Here is a 12,466-nt window from a genome sequence, read left to right on the forward strand (position 1 = left end):
CCCACCCACCCCTGCCTGTTTAGACCAAGGGCTGAAGCCTGGCACATGGGTGAGGTTGTCCTGTGGAAGACAGGAAGAGGGAGACTGCGAGTAGCAGGCCGCACATAGCACCAGTGTTTTTAACACTGTGAGGGCACCAAGCTGAGCTGCTGCAGCTATCCTTAACCCCTGACCTTGCTGCCTCTGGCTTGGTTCTGGAAGATTCCCTCCCCCACCCACCCCTGCTCACCCAGGTTTGGCAGGAGCAGCTACTTGCAGTGATGTGAAAAACACTTGGAGTAATACAACTCGGAGACTTTGACCACTGGTAACACTGACCCCACCTACCACCCTGCCTGCAGCTGGCCCAAGGCTCAGACCCCAGTCACCCCCTCCACCAGCCAGTCCGCCCAAACTGAGTTTAGGAGGGTCAGGTTTGGCTTCAGCTCTGCCTCGGTTTCTCTGAGCACAGAGTACTCACACAGAGCCTGGCACAGGGTATGTGCCCAAAATGCTTTACCTATTAGTAGCAGTAGTAGTAAGACTTGTTGTCATCATAGTAGAGCACTCCCATTTCACAGAGGGGCTAGGTGAGGCCCACACAGTTGAAAAGCTGCCACCTCTGTGAATCTTCCCAGCTCTGCCCCTTCTCCCGGAGTAGGCAACTCCTTTTGACTTTTTTCAATTTCCCTGCAATGCTCTTGTTAGGGGAGAGCTTGGTAGACAGTGGGATAGATTTCAAGGTGGGGAGAGGTGTGTTGAGGGGAGCAGCTCTCAGGGCTGAAGGTGCCCTGAGGAGGCCTAGAGCAGGTTTGTTGGGCAGGAGGCTGATCTGCCCAGGGACCCTCTACCTGGGAGTGCCCTGCCCTCAGCCCTCCCCTCTGCTGGCTCCCCAGCTGCCTCCTGAAAGACTGAGAATGCTACCATGTGTGGTGACAGCAGGGCCTCTGCCACCCCTGTTACCTTGACCTCTGCTGATTCCTTTCCTGCCCCCTGTGGTGTCTGCCAAGTCCTTCCTCTCAGCCCCTTCCCTACCAGGTCCAATGGGCAGAATTCTGACCTGGTCATATTGCTAACAGCTGGTTAGCAGGTAAACTCAGCCCATAAAGTTAATTGAGCGCTTAGTGTGTTTGAGACATGGGGAATGCTGAGGACTGGGCTCTAAGGGGTCCTGTCACCAGGGAGGTGGAGGGGGAAATGATGGTTAGTATGTGCTTACTGTGTGCAGAGATGATGGTTAGTATGTGCTTACTATGCACAGAGATGACAGCTAGTATGCACTTACTGTGTATGGGGATGATGGTTAATATGTGCTTACTGTGTGCGGATGACAGTATGTGCTAACTATGTATATGGATGATGGTTAGTATGCACTTACTGTGTGCAGATGATGGTTGGTATGTGCTTACTGTGTGTGGGGATGATGGTTGGTATGTGCTGACTGTGTGCATGAATGATGGTTGGTATGCGCTTACTGTGTGCAGATGATGGTTGGTATGTGCTTACTGTGTGTGGGGATGATGGTTGGTATGTGCTGACTGTGTGCATGAATGATGGTTGGTATGCGCTTACTGTGTGCAGATGATGGTTGGTATGTGCTTACTGTGTGCAGGGGATGATGGTTAGTATGCACTTACTGTGTGTAGGGATGACGGTTAGTATGCACTTACTGTGTGCAGGGTCTGGGCTAGTGCTTTCCTGACCATCGGTGAGGTGGGAGCCACCCCAGTTTGCTGATGAAGAGAGGGGGGCCCAGGGAAGCAAGGGGACTACCAAGGTCCTCAGCAGTGAATGCTAATGTTGGGGGTAGATAGGGCTGGACTTGGGGGAACGGAGACGAGGAGTTGACCAGCAGCTCCTGTCCTGGCAGTGTGAGTGAGCTCAGGAGGCAGTCAGGCTGCCCTTGGTCTGTCCTGACACGTCCCTGGGCCCTTGGGAGCCACCTCCGAGGAAGTTCTTCCTTCTCTTGGCTCCTTAGCCCCCCATTTAGCACAGAGCAGCCTGAGGCCATTGCACGGGGCACCCACTAGGGCAGTCCAGGGGCCTGCTGTCATCCGTAGGGACTCAGGGACTTTGCCTCCACCTCTCCCCTCTCCCTGCAAGCACTTTCGAGGAGGCAGCCCCACTCCCAATCCTCCTGCTGTGCTCACCCGACCCTTCTCACCCTCTGGCCCTACCCACAGTCTGCTGGGCCTAATGGCCCTGCCATTCCTGATCTGTGTCCCCTCACCCTTTCCAGCCTCCAGCCCGTGGAGGTCAGCCTTTCCCCCCCGACTGTGCTTCCTTCCACCCCACTGTGTCTCTCTGGTTTCCCATGCCCACCTTGGAGGAAGAGGTACTTCTCCTCCAGACTGAGGCTCATCCCTGCCCTGGAGGGCCATGAGCCAGCCCCACTGTCAGGCATTCCCTTTCCACAGCTCCTGCTTGGCGTGTGACCCCACCCCTTCCCCAAATATGCAGGGCATCTGGGTTCCCAAACCAGTAGCAGGTCCTGGTCACCCCTGTGGAACTCGGGCAACATCTGTGAGTCTTAGTTTTTCCTTGTGTTGGGTGGGCCAGAATGGTGCCTGGAACGTAGTAGGCACTCAACACATGCTTGTTGAATTAATGAACTAAGTAAGCAATGAATTCCTGGCCTGGCTGCCTCACCTGAGTGTTGTGCAGATCAAAGTAACTAATGGATTTTTTACAGAGTTAAAGATGCTGTTTGGACAGAAGGCGTGGGGGATGCTCAGTGGGACGCTGGCACTGTGGATTATAACCGCTGCCCTCACTTTGCAGTTTCCGCCTCCCAGATCCCTCCCTCATCCGCCCTCGTCTCTATTGCTGTACCCCACCTCTCCCCTGGCCACTGCCTCATTCCTAACTCACTTCCTCCTGTCCTTCCGCCTGCCTGAAATCCATCCTCCCCCAGGTGGCAGCTGGAATGATGTTTCTGAAGCACGAATCTGGACCCTGGGTACTCTCCACTTAGAACTTCAGGCTCCTGCTGGCTCCTAGGATAAGAGCTCCACCCCGTGTGGTGCCTGCTAGGCCCTGCCTGAAGGAGGGGGCGGTCTCCCTCTCCAGCCACTGGGCTTTGTCACTGGGGTCGTCTGCGGTGCCCTTCCCCACTGCTTCCAAACCCAACTCGTTTTCCTTTAATACCCCTTCAAAGATCCTTTCACCCTGGAAGCCTTTCCCAAACCCCAGCCCTGGATCAGATGCCCCCTACCCTGTTTCCACAGCCCCTCAGGCTCCTGCTCTCACACAGCCCCCGAGTTGTCATCTCTCACCTTCCTGCGCTCCACCCCACACCCTGCTCAGGTGTGTTTGTACTCTTAGTTCACAGAAAGCATTAGAGGGCATTTGCTGAATAAACGAGTGAGTGAATGAGTGAACTGGCAGCTCCCCCAGGCTGTGGGAACTCTGGGCTGGACCTATGGGCCTACTGAGGGGAGTGGGTAACACAGTGTGCCTCTGACCTGTCCTAGAGGTGACTTCCTTTCTGTGTGTCCCACTGGGCTCTAGGCGTCTTGCCCTGGAATTGCCCCCACCCGCAGGCCCTGCAACAGCAGTGGCTGCATCTGCAGCAAGGGGTTCTGAACCGTTCCGGGGATTCACTACAGGTTGAGGGTAGCACAGGAGCCCTGAGAACAGAGTCTGGAGTCTGCAGAACCTTGTCACCTGGTACCCTGATCCCCACCCTGCCACCATCATCTGACCCTCATGCCCACACGCACAGGTCAGTTCTGCCCCCGCCTGACCCCCAAGACCTTTCCTGGCCTGAACTGCTCCAGCCCCTACACTGCCCTGCACCAGGAACCTGGCACTGAGCCCCGGCTCTATTGCCCAGGCTGGAATGCAGTGGCATGATCACAGCTCACTGCAGCTTCAAGCTCCTGCCCACCTCTCTGCTCCTCTGACCTGGCCCCAAGCCCTGCCTTGTGCCTTAGCCAGTCCTGCTGATGGTTCAGCTATTACCCTGCTCTTGCAGACCCCTGTCCTGGGATTTCTGGCTTCCTGGCCCAGCTACCCTGGTGCTGATCGCCTTCCCATGAGTGTCACCCCTCTGTGGGCCCCACCCATGCCTGTGGTGCCACCCTAACCCCTGCCTCCAAGCCCGCAAATTGGGGCAGGCCCGGGTGCCCAGATGAGGAGGGGTCCGTTCTGCTCAGGGGGATCTCCTAAAACTGAGGCTCCTCCTACTCAGCCACTGGAAACGGAGGGCCCGGAGGTGGGGTTCTGGCTGTAGGTGCCCAGGGTGGGAGACACCCCGAGATAGGGGGCAGGGAGGGTTTCCTGGAGGAGGTGGTGGTGCCCTGGGTGAGCCAGTGAGGATGAGGAGGACGGGGGGCCCTCCGCGGCGGGCAGAGCAGGATGTCCACTCTGTGCTGGGCTCCATGCCAGCCTCACGCTCGCCCCCAGCACGGCCAGCCTTCGGGCGGGTATTATTAGCGCCATCTAACAGACAGGAAAACAGAGATTCCAAGAGGCTCAGAGACTTGCCTGGGGTCACCTGGCTGACCAGTGGCCTTGTCAGGCCTACACCCGGGTCTGGTATCATTCCAGGCTCGTATGAAGGGAGAAAAGGAAGAGTCCGGGGAGGAAGGAAGGGAGGCGGGCACCCGCCACAAACATCAAAGCAGCTGCTGGCTGTGACTCTCCAGGGTGGGGGTGTGGGACTGGGTTGGCTTTCTGAGTCGGTCCTGCTCCCCCCGCCCCACCGTGGGAGAGCCCTCACGATGCGAGGTTCCCACCGCCCCCTCCCTGGAGAGGCCGGCAGTTTGCCTCTTCAGAGGATAATTCCCCATTATACAGAGATATTTAGCCTAATAGAAGCCGACAGATCATTCAGGGCAGTAATGTACTCTGGCTTCAAGCGTGTAGTTTCCTCAGCCTGAACTCCCAGATTAAAGGCTCCTTGCCCAGCCCGCCCCGTGCCGGTGCCTGTGACCTTGACTGCAATGATGGGGTAGGTTTCTCCCTCCCTCCTTCTCTCCTCCTCCCTTGCCAGTTTCCACCTCCCTCCCTTTCTCTCTCTTCAGAAGAAAAAAAAAAAAGATATTTTTCTTCGAAAATGTTCAGTGGAAAGGCTGTTGCTTAAACCTTGCATGCTCTGGGGACAGGCTGATGGTGCTGGGCTGCCAGCCGGACTTGGGAACACCTGGCCAGCCCAGAGCTCAGCCACAGATCGGCCGGCATGGTGGGCAGCCTGGGCAGCTGAACACTCCAGCCAGGCTGGGGTAGGGGGAGGCTGGGCAGATGGCCTTGCCCAGGGCCAGAGCTGGCCCCTCTACTCCCTCAACCCATTTTCCTGCCCCAGGACTGGCCCACAGGGGCCTGACCTGTGCCCTTCAACGAGTGGGGGATGCCTTTAATGACTGGGGAGCACTCTCAATGATTGGGGGCTCCTTGGGCCTGGGCATCTGGGGATGAGCCCAGGTAACACTAGTGGCTAGATCTGAGGGGCAGATGGCACCGGGGTGGCCTTGCGAGCCTTGCATTGACCAGGAGGGTGGCTTCCAGAGCTGCCGCCTTCTGACCCCTGCACGGTTCCCCTGTCGATTCAGCTGTTTCTGCTGCTCTCTTTGTCCTTTCTTTGTCTCGCCTTCTCCCTCCCACCCTACAACCGCCGCCTCTCTCTGCCTCCCCCTGCCCACCCCATCTGCTCACCGGGCTGCCTCTTCGAACTGCCTGGCACTTCCACGAGGCAGCAGGGAGCAGGGGACAGCACCGGATCTTTCAAATCAGTCGGCCCTGGGTTCAAATTCTGGCTCCAGCACTTATAAGCTGTTTCTTTCCATTTAATATTTCGAATTTGGACAAGTTCTTTAATCTATCCAAGCTTTCACTGCCTCACCTGAAGAGTGAGATGCTCCCACTTGGCCCTCAAGACTATCCTGGGGTCTGTCAGGGCAAACTGCTGGTCAAAAATCAAAAAAAAAAAAAGATTATCCCGAGTGTTCAGTGTACGATGTAGTGCCAGTAGGTGGCAGCTTCCCCACCTGGCAATCCCAGGCCCCCCGGGGAGACCCTACCTCCTGACACTCCTACCTGCCCAGGTGCCCTCTCTGCCTGTCTGGTAGGAAAGGGGAAGGTGGTCAGAAGGTGGTCAGGTGGGTTCTGGTTGCCCCTGGCCCACAGCAGCCGTAGGTGTGGGGGAAGAATGACGCCTCGTGGGAGGGACCCTACTTTATTTCATTTCTGGGCAAAGCCTAGTATTTGATACTGCTCTAATTTGAAGGAACCAACTTAAGGGGCTGTGGTAAAACCACCAGGGGTAAAGGGGACAGAGTGGAGGATCAGGGCCTATGTAACCAGGGGGTAAATCTTCTAGGCTGAGACCCCCTCTCAAGTTTTGGGGCAGAGGGCAAAGAATGCCTCTAACCTCCAGGGATGGGAGTCTTGGCAGCTGGATGGAAGCCTGGGTGGAGTGGGGAGATCCTGCATCTTCCGGGGCAGGGGTGCTGGGGATGAGGGAGGAGAAGGTCCATAGGTGTGAGGCCACAGAGGGTGTGAGGCTGATGTGCTGTGGAACCCTGGGCTGAGCCCACTCCCTTGCTGGGCCTGTTTCCTCATCTGCTAGATCAGGCTGATCATGATGCCCTACCTGCCTCACAGCGTGGGCTTCAGATCCAGGTAGAGAATCGGTGGGAGCGTTCTGTGATCTGTAAAGTCCTAATAATAATAATAATAACTATATGCTGGACATTACCTTGCCTTCCCTTGACTCTCTATAACACCTGCTTCAATCCATGCAATCTAGCCCTGATTCATGTATTGACAGAATTAAAGAAACTCATGGCAGAAATCAACCTCCCCTTTTAGTGCAAATCCCCACCCAACACACATGGTCCCCAGACCTCTGCTTGCATACCTCCAGGGACAGGAAGCTCACTGCTTCTCATGCTGAACAGAGATCTGTCTCTCTGGAATCTTTTCTTCTTAGGCCTAGCTCTGCTGTCTGGACACACACATGCCAAGTCCCTTGTCAGAGACTGGAAGTCCTGATCAGGCCCCTGAGGCTTCTTGAGGGGTGGGGTCTGGTTGTGAAAGCAGTCCCTGTCTATGGTAGAAGCTCTACGAGTCTTCCTTCATTACTCTCCTTTTCTTACCCCCACCCCCTCACATCCAACTCATCGACCAGTTGGTTCTGCCACAACACACTGCCCGAATCTGTCTGTTTCCTCCCTCTCTGTGCCATCCCTCTGGTTAAGGCTGTCTCCTTGTCCTCGGGCGATTGTGACACTGGTCCTCTGCCCCAGGCCTGATGCCCTTGAGTTCAGTCTCCACTTGGCAGCTCCAGACAATGAGGAAAACATCATAGCACTTCCCTGGTTAAAACCCTCCAGTTACTTTTCATTGTGTTTGGGATGAAATCCAAAGCGCTTTCCCTGGCCCTCAGGGCCCCAGCCTCCTGCTGCAGCTTCATTTCCCACAGAATAAATTCCAATGTGACTGCTTCAGAAAGACCTTCCTTGCCCCTCTAGCTTGAGTAACCCACCAGCCCCAGCCCAAGTCTTCTCTTTCACATTACCAGGTTTTATGATTGTTATTGCCTGTCACTCTTTGGAATTATCTTGTTTATTTGCTTATTTTGTTTATCATCGGTATCCGCTGTTCCCATGAGAGTACCAAACTTGTCTGTGTTGTACCCCAGTGAATCCTAGCCCCTATAATATACCTAGCGTATAGTAAGTGCCGAATAAGTATTTGATGCATGAATGAAAAATAACCCAGAAAACAAGAAATAGGAAGAAATAGCAGATGATGCCATTGTGGCTGTAGTAGCAGTTAATGATATGACAGTTTTGTGTGTGCGTGTATGTGTGTGCACACGTGCACATGGGTGTGTAAGCTGGGAATCACCTGCCCTTTTAATCACCTGGGCCTGAAGCACCGCATGCGTGGGAGACACACATGTCCCTGTGGGCCGTGTTCATGCACACTCATAAGCACACACACAGGCATTTCGTGTTCAGTAGCAGTGTGACCTCTGGTCTAGTCTTTCGCCTTTTGGGCCTCCATTGCTCCACCTATGGAACGGGGCTGGCTGGGGCTAGAGGCAGAGGCCTGGACGCTATGGTGTGCTGAGTTTCAGTGCTTGCTGGTGGCTGGAGCACTGCAGGCAGCAGGGGGCTCGGAGGCGGGACGGAGCCTGGAGGTGTTTATTGAAGTTTACCTCTGCCCAGGGCTGCTCCCTGCTGCCCTTGGAGGTGAGGATCTCACCCAGGCAGGAGGGAGTGGTCCCAGGTCAGGACATTGGCAGAAAAGCCTAGGGACATGAGTTTTGCTGCTGGGAGGTGTGTTACATTCACAGTCGAGGTCTGTCGGATGCATCCGTGACTTCAATCTGATAAGTTTTCATTTTTGTTTGTGTGCTTGTTTTTTAAAAAAAAACCTTTTCCTTGCTACATTTATTTTACTTCTTGAACTTTTTCCGTTCAATTGCCATAAAAAAGATTTGCCATGAAATTAAAAAGGAGGAAAACTCTCCATCTGTTTTTCCACTCCCCCAGGCAACAGCCACTCCCTCTCTGCCCCCTTATCCTCTTCCTGTAATGGCAGTACTAGACCTTGCAGAATATTTGGGTAGTAGAAGTGGCCCCAGGTTACTTAATCTCTCTGTGCCTCATTTTCCGTCTCCAAACAATGGAGGTAGTCATTGTTCCTTCACCCAGTTTTACAGATTCCATGAGTTAACTTTTAATTTGTCAAGGGCTGAGGAAGGTTCCTGGCACTTAATAAGTATGATGTACATATGTGTTTACAAAAGACGAGTAAGTAAGAAGGAAAGGGCAGCCGTAATGCTGCCATCATAGCACAAAGGGCAGCTGTAGAAGTCTGTCTTTGGCATCAGAAATCAAGGGTTCAAGCCCCACTCTGCCCACACTCTCCATGGAGCCAGGAGCACACATGTGGTTGCTTCCTCTAAGCCCCCACTCCTCCTGTAAAGCGGGTCTGTAATCTGGACCCTACGATGCCACAGCGTGGGTGAGGGTGACAGATGGGAGTGGGCCTCGTACACCCCGCAACCCAACCCCCACCTGCACCCATTTCTCAGTTTTCCACCTCATTATTGTCACGGAAACATTACTCAGCATCACTGCCGGCCTCTTCGTTGGTCGTTTTTAATGGCTGTGTACTACTCTCTTGGCAGGGGTGCCGTGAATCACTCCGTCATCTCTATTGTGGAGTGTTTAGGCAGCCTGCAGTGTCTTCTGTTATAAATAACGACTCTTTGCCCAAGAGGCTTCCCCTCTGAGTGACAGTTTTCCGGGACAATCTCAGGACATTCATTGGGGCTGCTTTGCTAGGGGGGCTGAGGAAGGGTCCAGTGGCAGTGGCTGGAGGAGGCAGGTCCCTTCAAGGGTGGCCTGACACCCTTCCCCAGGGACATTCCTTTCCCCAGGGACAGCCCAACTCATGGCAGCATGGATATCAGGACAGCAGGACACTCTGCTAGTGATGAGCATGATGGGAAAACACGAGGCCATGATGGGAAGGGCAGTGGGTACTATGGAGGATCAGGGCCAGGAGTTGGAGGAACTGTGTTTGCCTTTGCCACCCTCTCACTGCGTGACCTCGGGCAAATCCCTTCTCCTCTCTGGACCTCAGTTTTTCCCATGTACCGTGGCCAGGAGGCAAGGGTTGATCCAGAGCTGTGTTGTCCAGTGTGGTAGCCACTGGTTACATGTGGCTGTTTAGATTTAAATGTAAATTAATTAAATTAAAACAAAATTAAAAATCAGTTTTTAATAACACTATTCACATCGCAATATCCACATGTGACGGTGGCTGCCGTATTGGACAGTGCAGAGGCAGAACATTGTCATCATGGTAGAAAGTTCTGTTGAACAGTGCTGGTCTAGAGATGCTTCCAGGGATCTTCCTTTGGTCTCACCTTCACCAAGGTGTGGCCACCATCTGTCCTACCTCCTGTACCCCTCGGGCCCCTTGTGAACCCTACCACTCACTCTTGTTTCTCTTCTTTTCTAGGGATCTTATGACCATGACCTGGCTACCTTGAGTCTGCGGGGCTACACAGCCTTCAGCCTGCATCTCCAGGGCTCCGACTCTATCCAGCTCCTAGACCAGCTCCCAAGTCTACTCCTGACCACAGTCTGGGCCAAGGGGACTCCTCAAGCTTTGGGACCCAGCGGGACACAGCAGCAGTCAGGGTAGGTGGCATCCCCCCTCTACCCATTCCCTGGCTCCTGGGGATATCCAAGCCTTCTTGGTCCCTAGAACAAAAGGGATACCTTTCTGTACACTGTATCTGTCAGGATCCCTTTGATTGTAAGTAGCAAAAAGCAAAAACTAAAACAAACCCTATTTCATTAAAATGAAGTTATCAGCTTATGTAACCAAAGTGTTTGGTGGTAATATGGGCTTCAGGCAGGGCTTGATCCAGTGGTTCAAATGGTGTAACCAGAACCTGGTTTTTTTCTGTATTCCTTCATTCCTCTCCTTGATGATGGCTCCATGCTTAGTGGCATTTGGCATGACATAGTCAAAAGATGCCTGGCAGCAGTTTCTGGGGTAACATGCTTCTAGGTTTAGATCTAGGGTTGGGGGTGGAGACAAAATCTTCCCTGATAGAACAAATAGAAGTCCTTGAGTTGATCTCAGGGTCCTATTGGCAGCATTCAGCTCATTCTGAACCTTTAACTGAGTCCACAGGACTTAGAAACACTGATGGGCTGTGGGTCACGGTCTGTCCTTCCCCAACCATGTGACCAGGGATGAGGGATGAGTGTTTCCCAAAGGAATCTTGGGATCCTGCTGACAGGAGAAGGGAGACTCCTCCCCAGCTAGGGAAGGCAAATAACAAATAATCATTCTAGATGGTGTCATAGATGGATGTGGACGTGCTGTGTGTCCTTGGACAAATCTCTATGCCTCTCTGAGCTTCAGTTTCCTCACCTGATAATGAACCTCACCTGGAGGGGTGCTGAGAGAACTACCTGAGATGATGTACAGAAAGGACTGACATCTGGCAGTTTCTCAGTAAATCCTTGTTCCCTTCTCCTTCTTGCTTCCCTCTCCAGGAAGTTTGGGACATCGCCGGTTTGGTTTTTCTGTTTGTTTCTTTCCTTTTTATGAACTTGGAAGGAGCTGCCAGCATGTATTGTTGATCAGAATCCTTACAGGCAAAAGCTGAGACAAGGATTTGCATACACGAGCTGTATTGAGGGCAGGGCCTCAGGGAAAGGGAGGAAGAGAAGAGATTGGGGTAGGAATGATAGCACAGGCAAAGTTGGGCCTTGGGCTGGTCCAGGGAATCCTGGAGCATAATTCACCCACAGAATTACCCTTCCCACCCCCCACAAGGAGGTCGGGCTTTTGGGCCCCTGTATCAATCAGTCATTGGCAGTGAGCCACCCATGGGAGGGCCTGGATTGCCCAGGTGAGGTGGCCCCCATTTGTGGAAGGCAGTTCTCTAGAAAAGGAGGAGCACTGAGCTGCAGCAGCCCACCCTCAGGGCAGCTGGGGAACAGGGTGATGCACTGGCCATAGAGGATGTCTGGGCAGCCCACCCTTTAGCGCAGGGAGGCGGAGCCTGTGTCCCAGCCTGGCCAGTTCTGGGCCTCCTGAGTGTGTTGTCTCCTCTGGTTTTTGCTCCTCCTGCCTCAGAGTGCCGGTGCCTTCTACCACAGAGGGCTGGTGATGGTATGGGACCTTGGCCCCTCCTTTGGAGAAACCTCTTCCACCCCCAGGCTCTGCACTTGCCCTCCACCTCTGCTGCTTCTCCTCTAGTAATTCCTCTTCTCTCCTCTGAACCTTCACCTGCAGTTCCCCCAGCCCGTGGTTTTCTGCATTAGTCCATCTTCCAGCTCCACCCTTTTCACAGATGAAAGACCAAGGCCCAGTGTGCATTTCCTCATGCATACTCTGCTGGTCACTGCATCCCAGCACCGAAGTGCATTGCTGTCTTTGTCTTGACTGCCAGGAAGCTCATAGTCGGTTTGTGGCCCATTTCTGATAAGTGCCCAGGATGCTGTGGCATGCAGTTGCTTAATAACCTTGTCTCTGGCTTCTTCTTTCTCATTGTTGCTTTGTCCTGTTTTCTTCCTCTGTTTTTCAGCATGTGCTGCTTCTGTTGTTCTCAGCAGCCTCCAATTCTTTCGGAGGGAGATGGGGTATAAATAACCAACAGTGGTGGGAAACGAAGCATTCAGTGCTGACTGCAGCCAAATGCTGGGCCCTTGCCTTCCTGGGGGCAGCTCGGGTTGGGGGATCTCCCCCAGGCCCAGGGCTTAGCCTGTCCCCAAGGAACACTGAAGCCTGCCGCGGTGACCCCAGTACAGTGCTCACTCTGCCCTCCGAGGGTCGGGACTAGCATTGTTCTGCTGCCCGCCCTCTTCCCTCCCTCTCCCCATCTTATCAGAAGCTAATGAAAGAGGCTGGGAAACCCAATCCTCTGGTAATTACATTTACTTAACGGGTATTCAAGTGGAGTAATGAGAAGTTTAATGCAGTGATTAGATTTTTCTTTAATTAA

General features: G+C 53.7%; 1 protein-coding gene across 9 annotated transcripts in view; it reads left to right on the forward strand.

Moving 5' to 3' along the window:
- The window catches only part of LOC105491027 (leucine rich repeat and Ig domain containing 1), a 203,854-nt gene that overhangs the window by 116,962 nt on the left and 74,426 nt on the right, over nucleotides 1–12,466 (forward strand). For 8 of the 9 annotated variants that reach the window (XM_071100861.1, XM_071100865.1, XM_024795812.2 and 5 more), the window contains one exon: nucleotides 9,961–10,142. The gene's annotated coding sequence lies outside the window, so the exon portion shown is untranslated. Of the gene's footprint in view, nucleotides 1–4,754; nucleotides 4,934–9,960; nucleotides 10,143–12,466 lie in introns of those variants that run through there. The other variant, XM_071100866.1, reaches the window with a different exon arrangement.

This window comes from Macaca nemestrina, chromosome 7, assembly GCF_043159975.1.
Source record: "Macaca nemestrina isolate mMacNem1 chromosome 7, mMacNem.hap1, whole genome shotgun sequence".
NCBI lineage: Eukaryota > Metazoa > Chordata > Mammalia > Primates > Cercopithecidae > Macaca > Macaca nemestrina.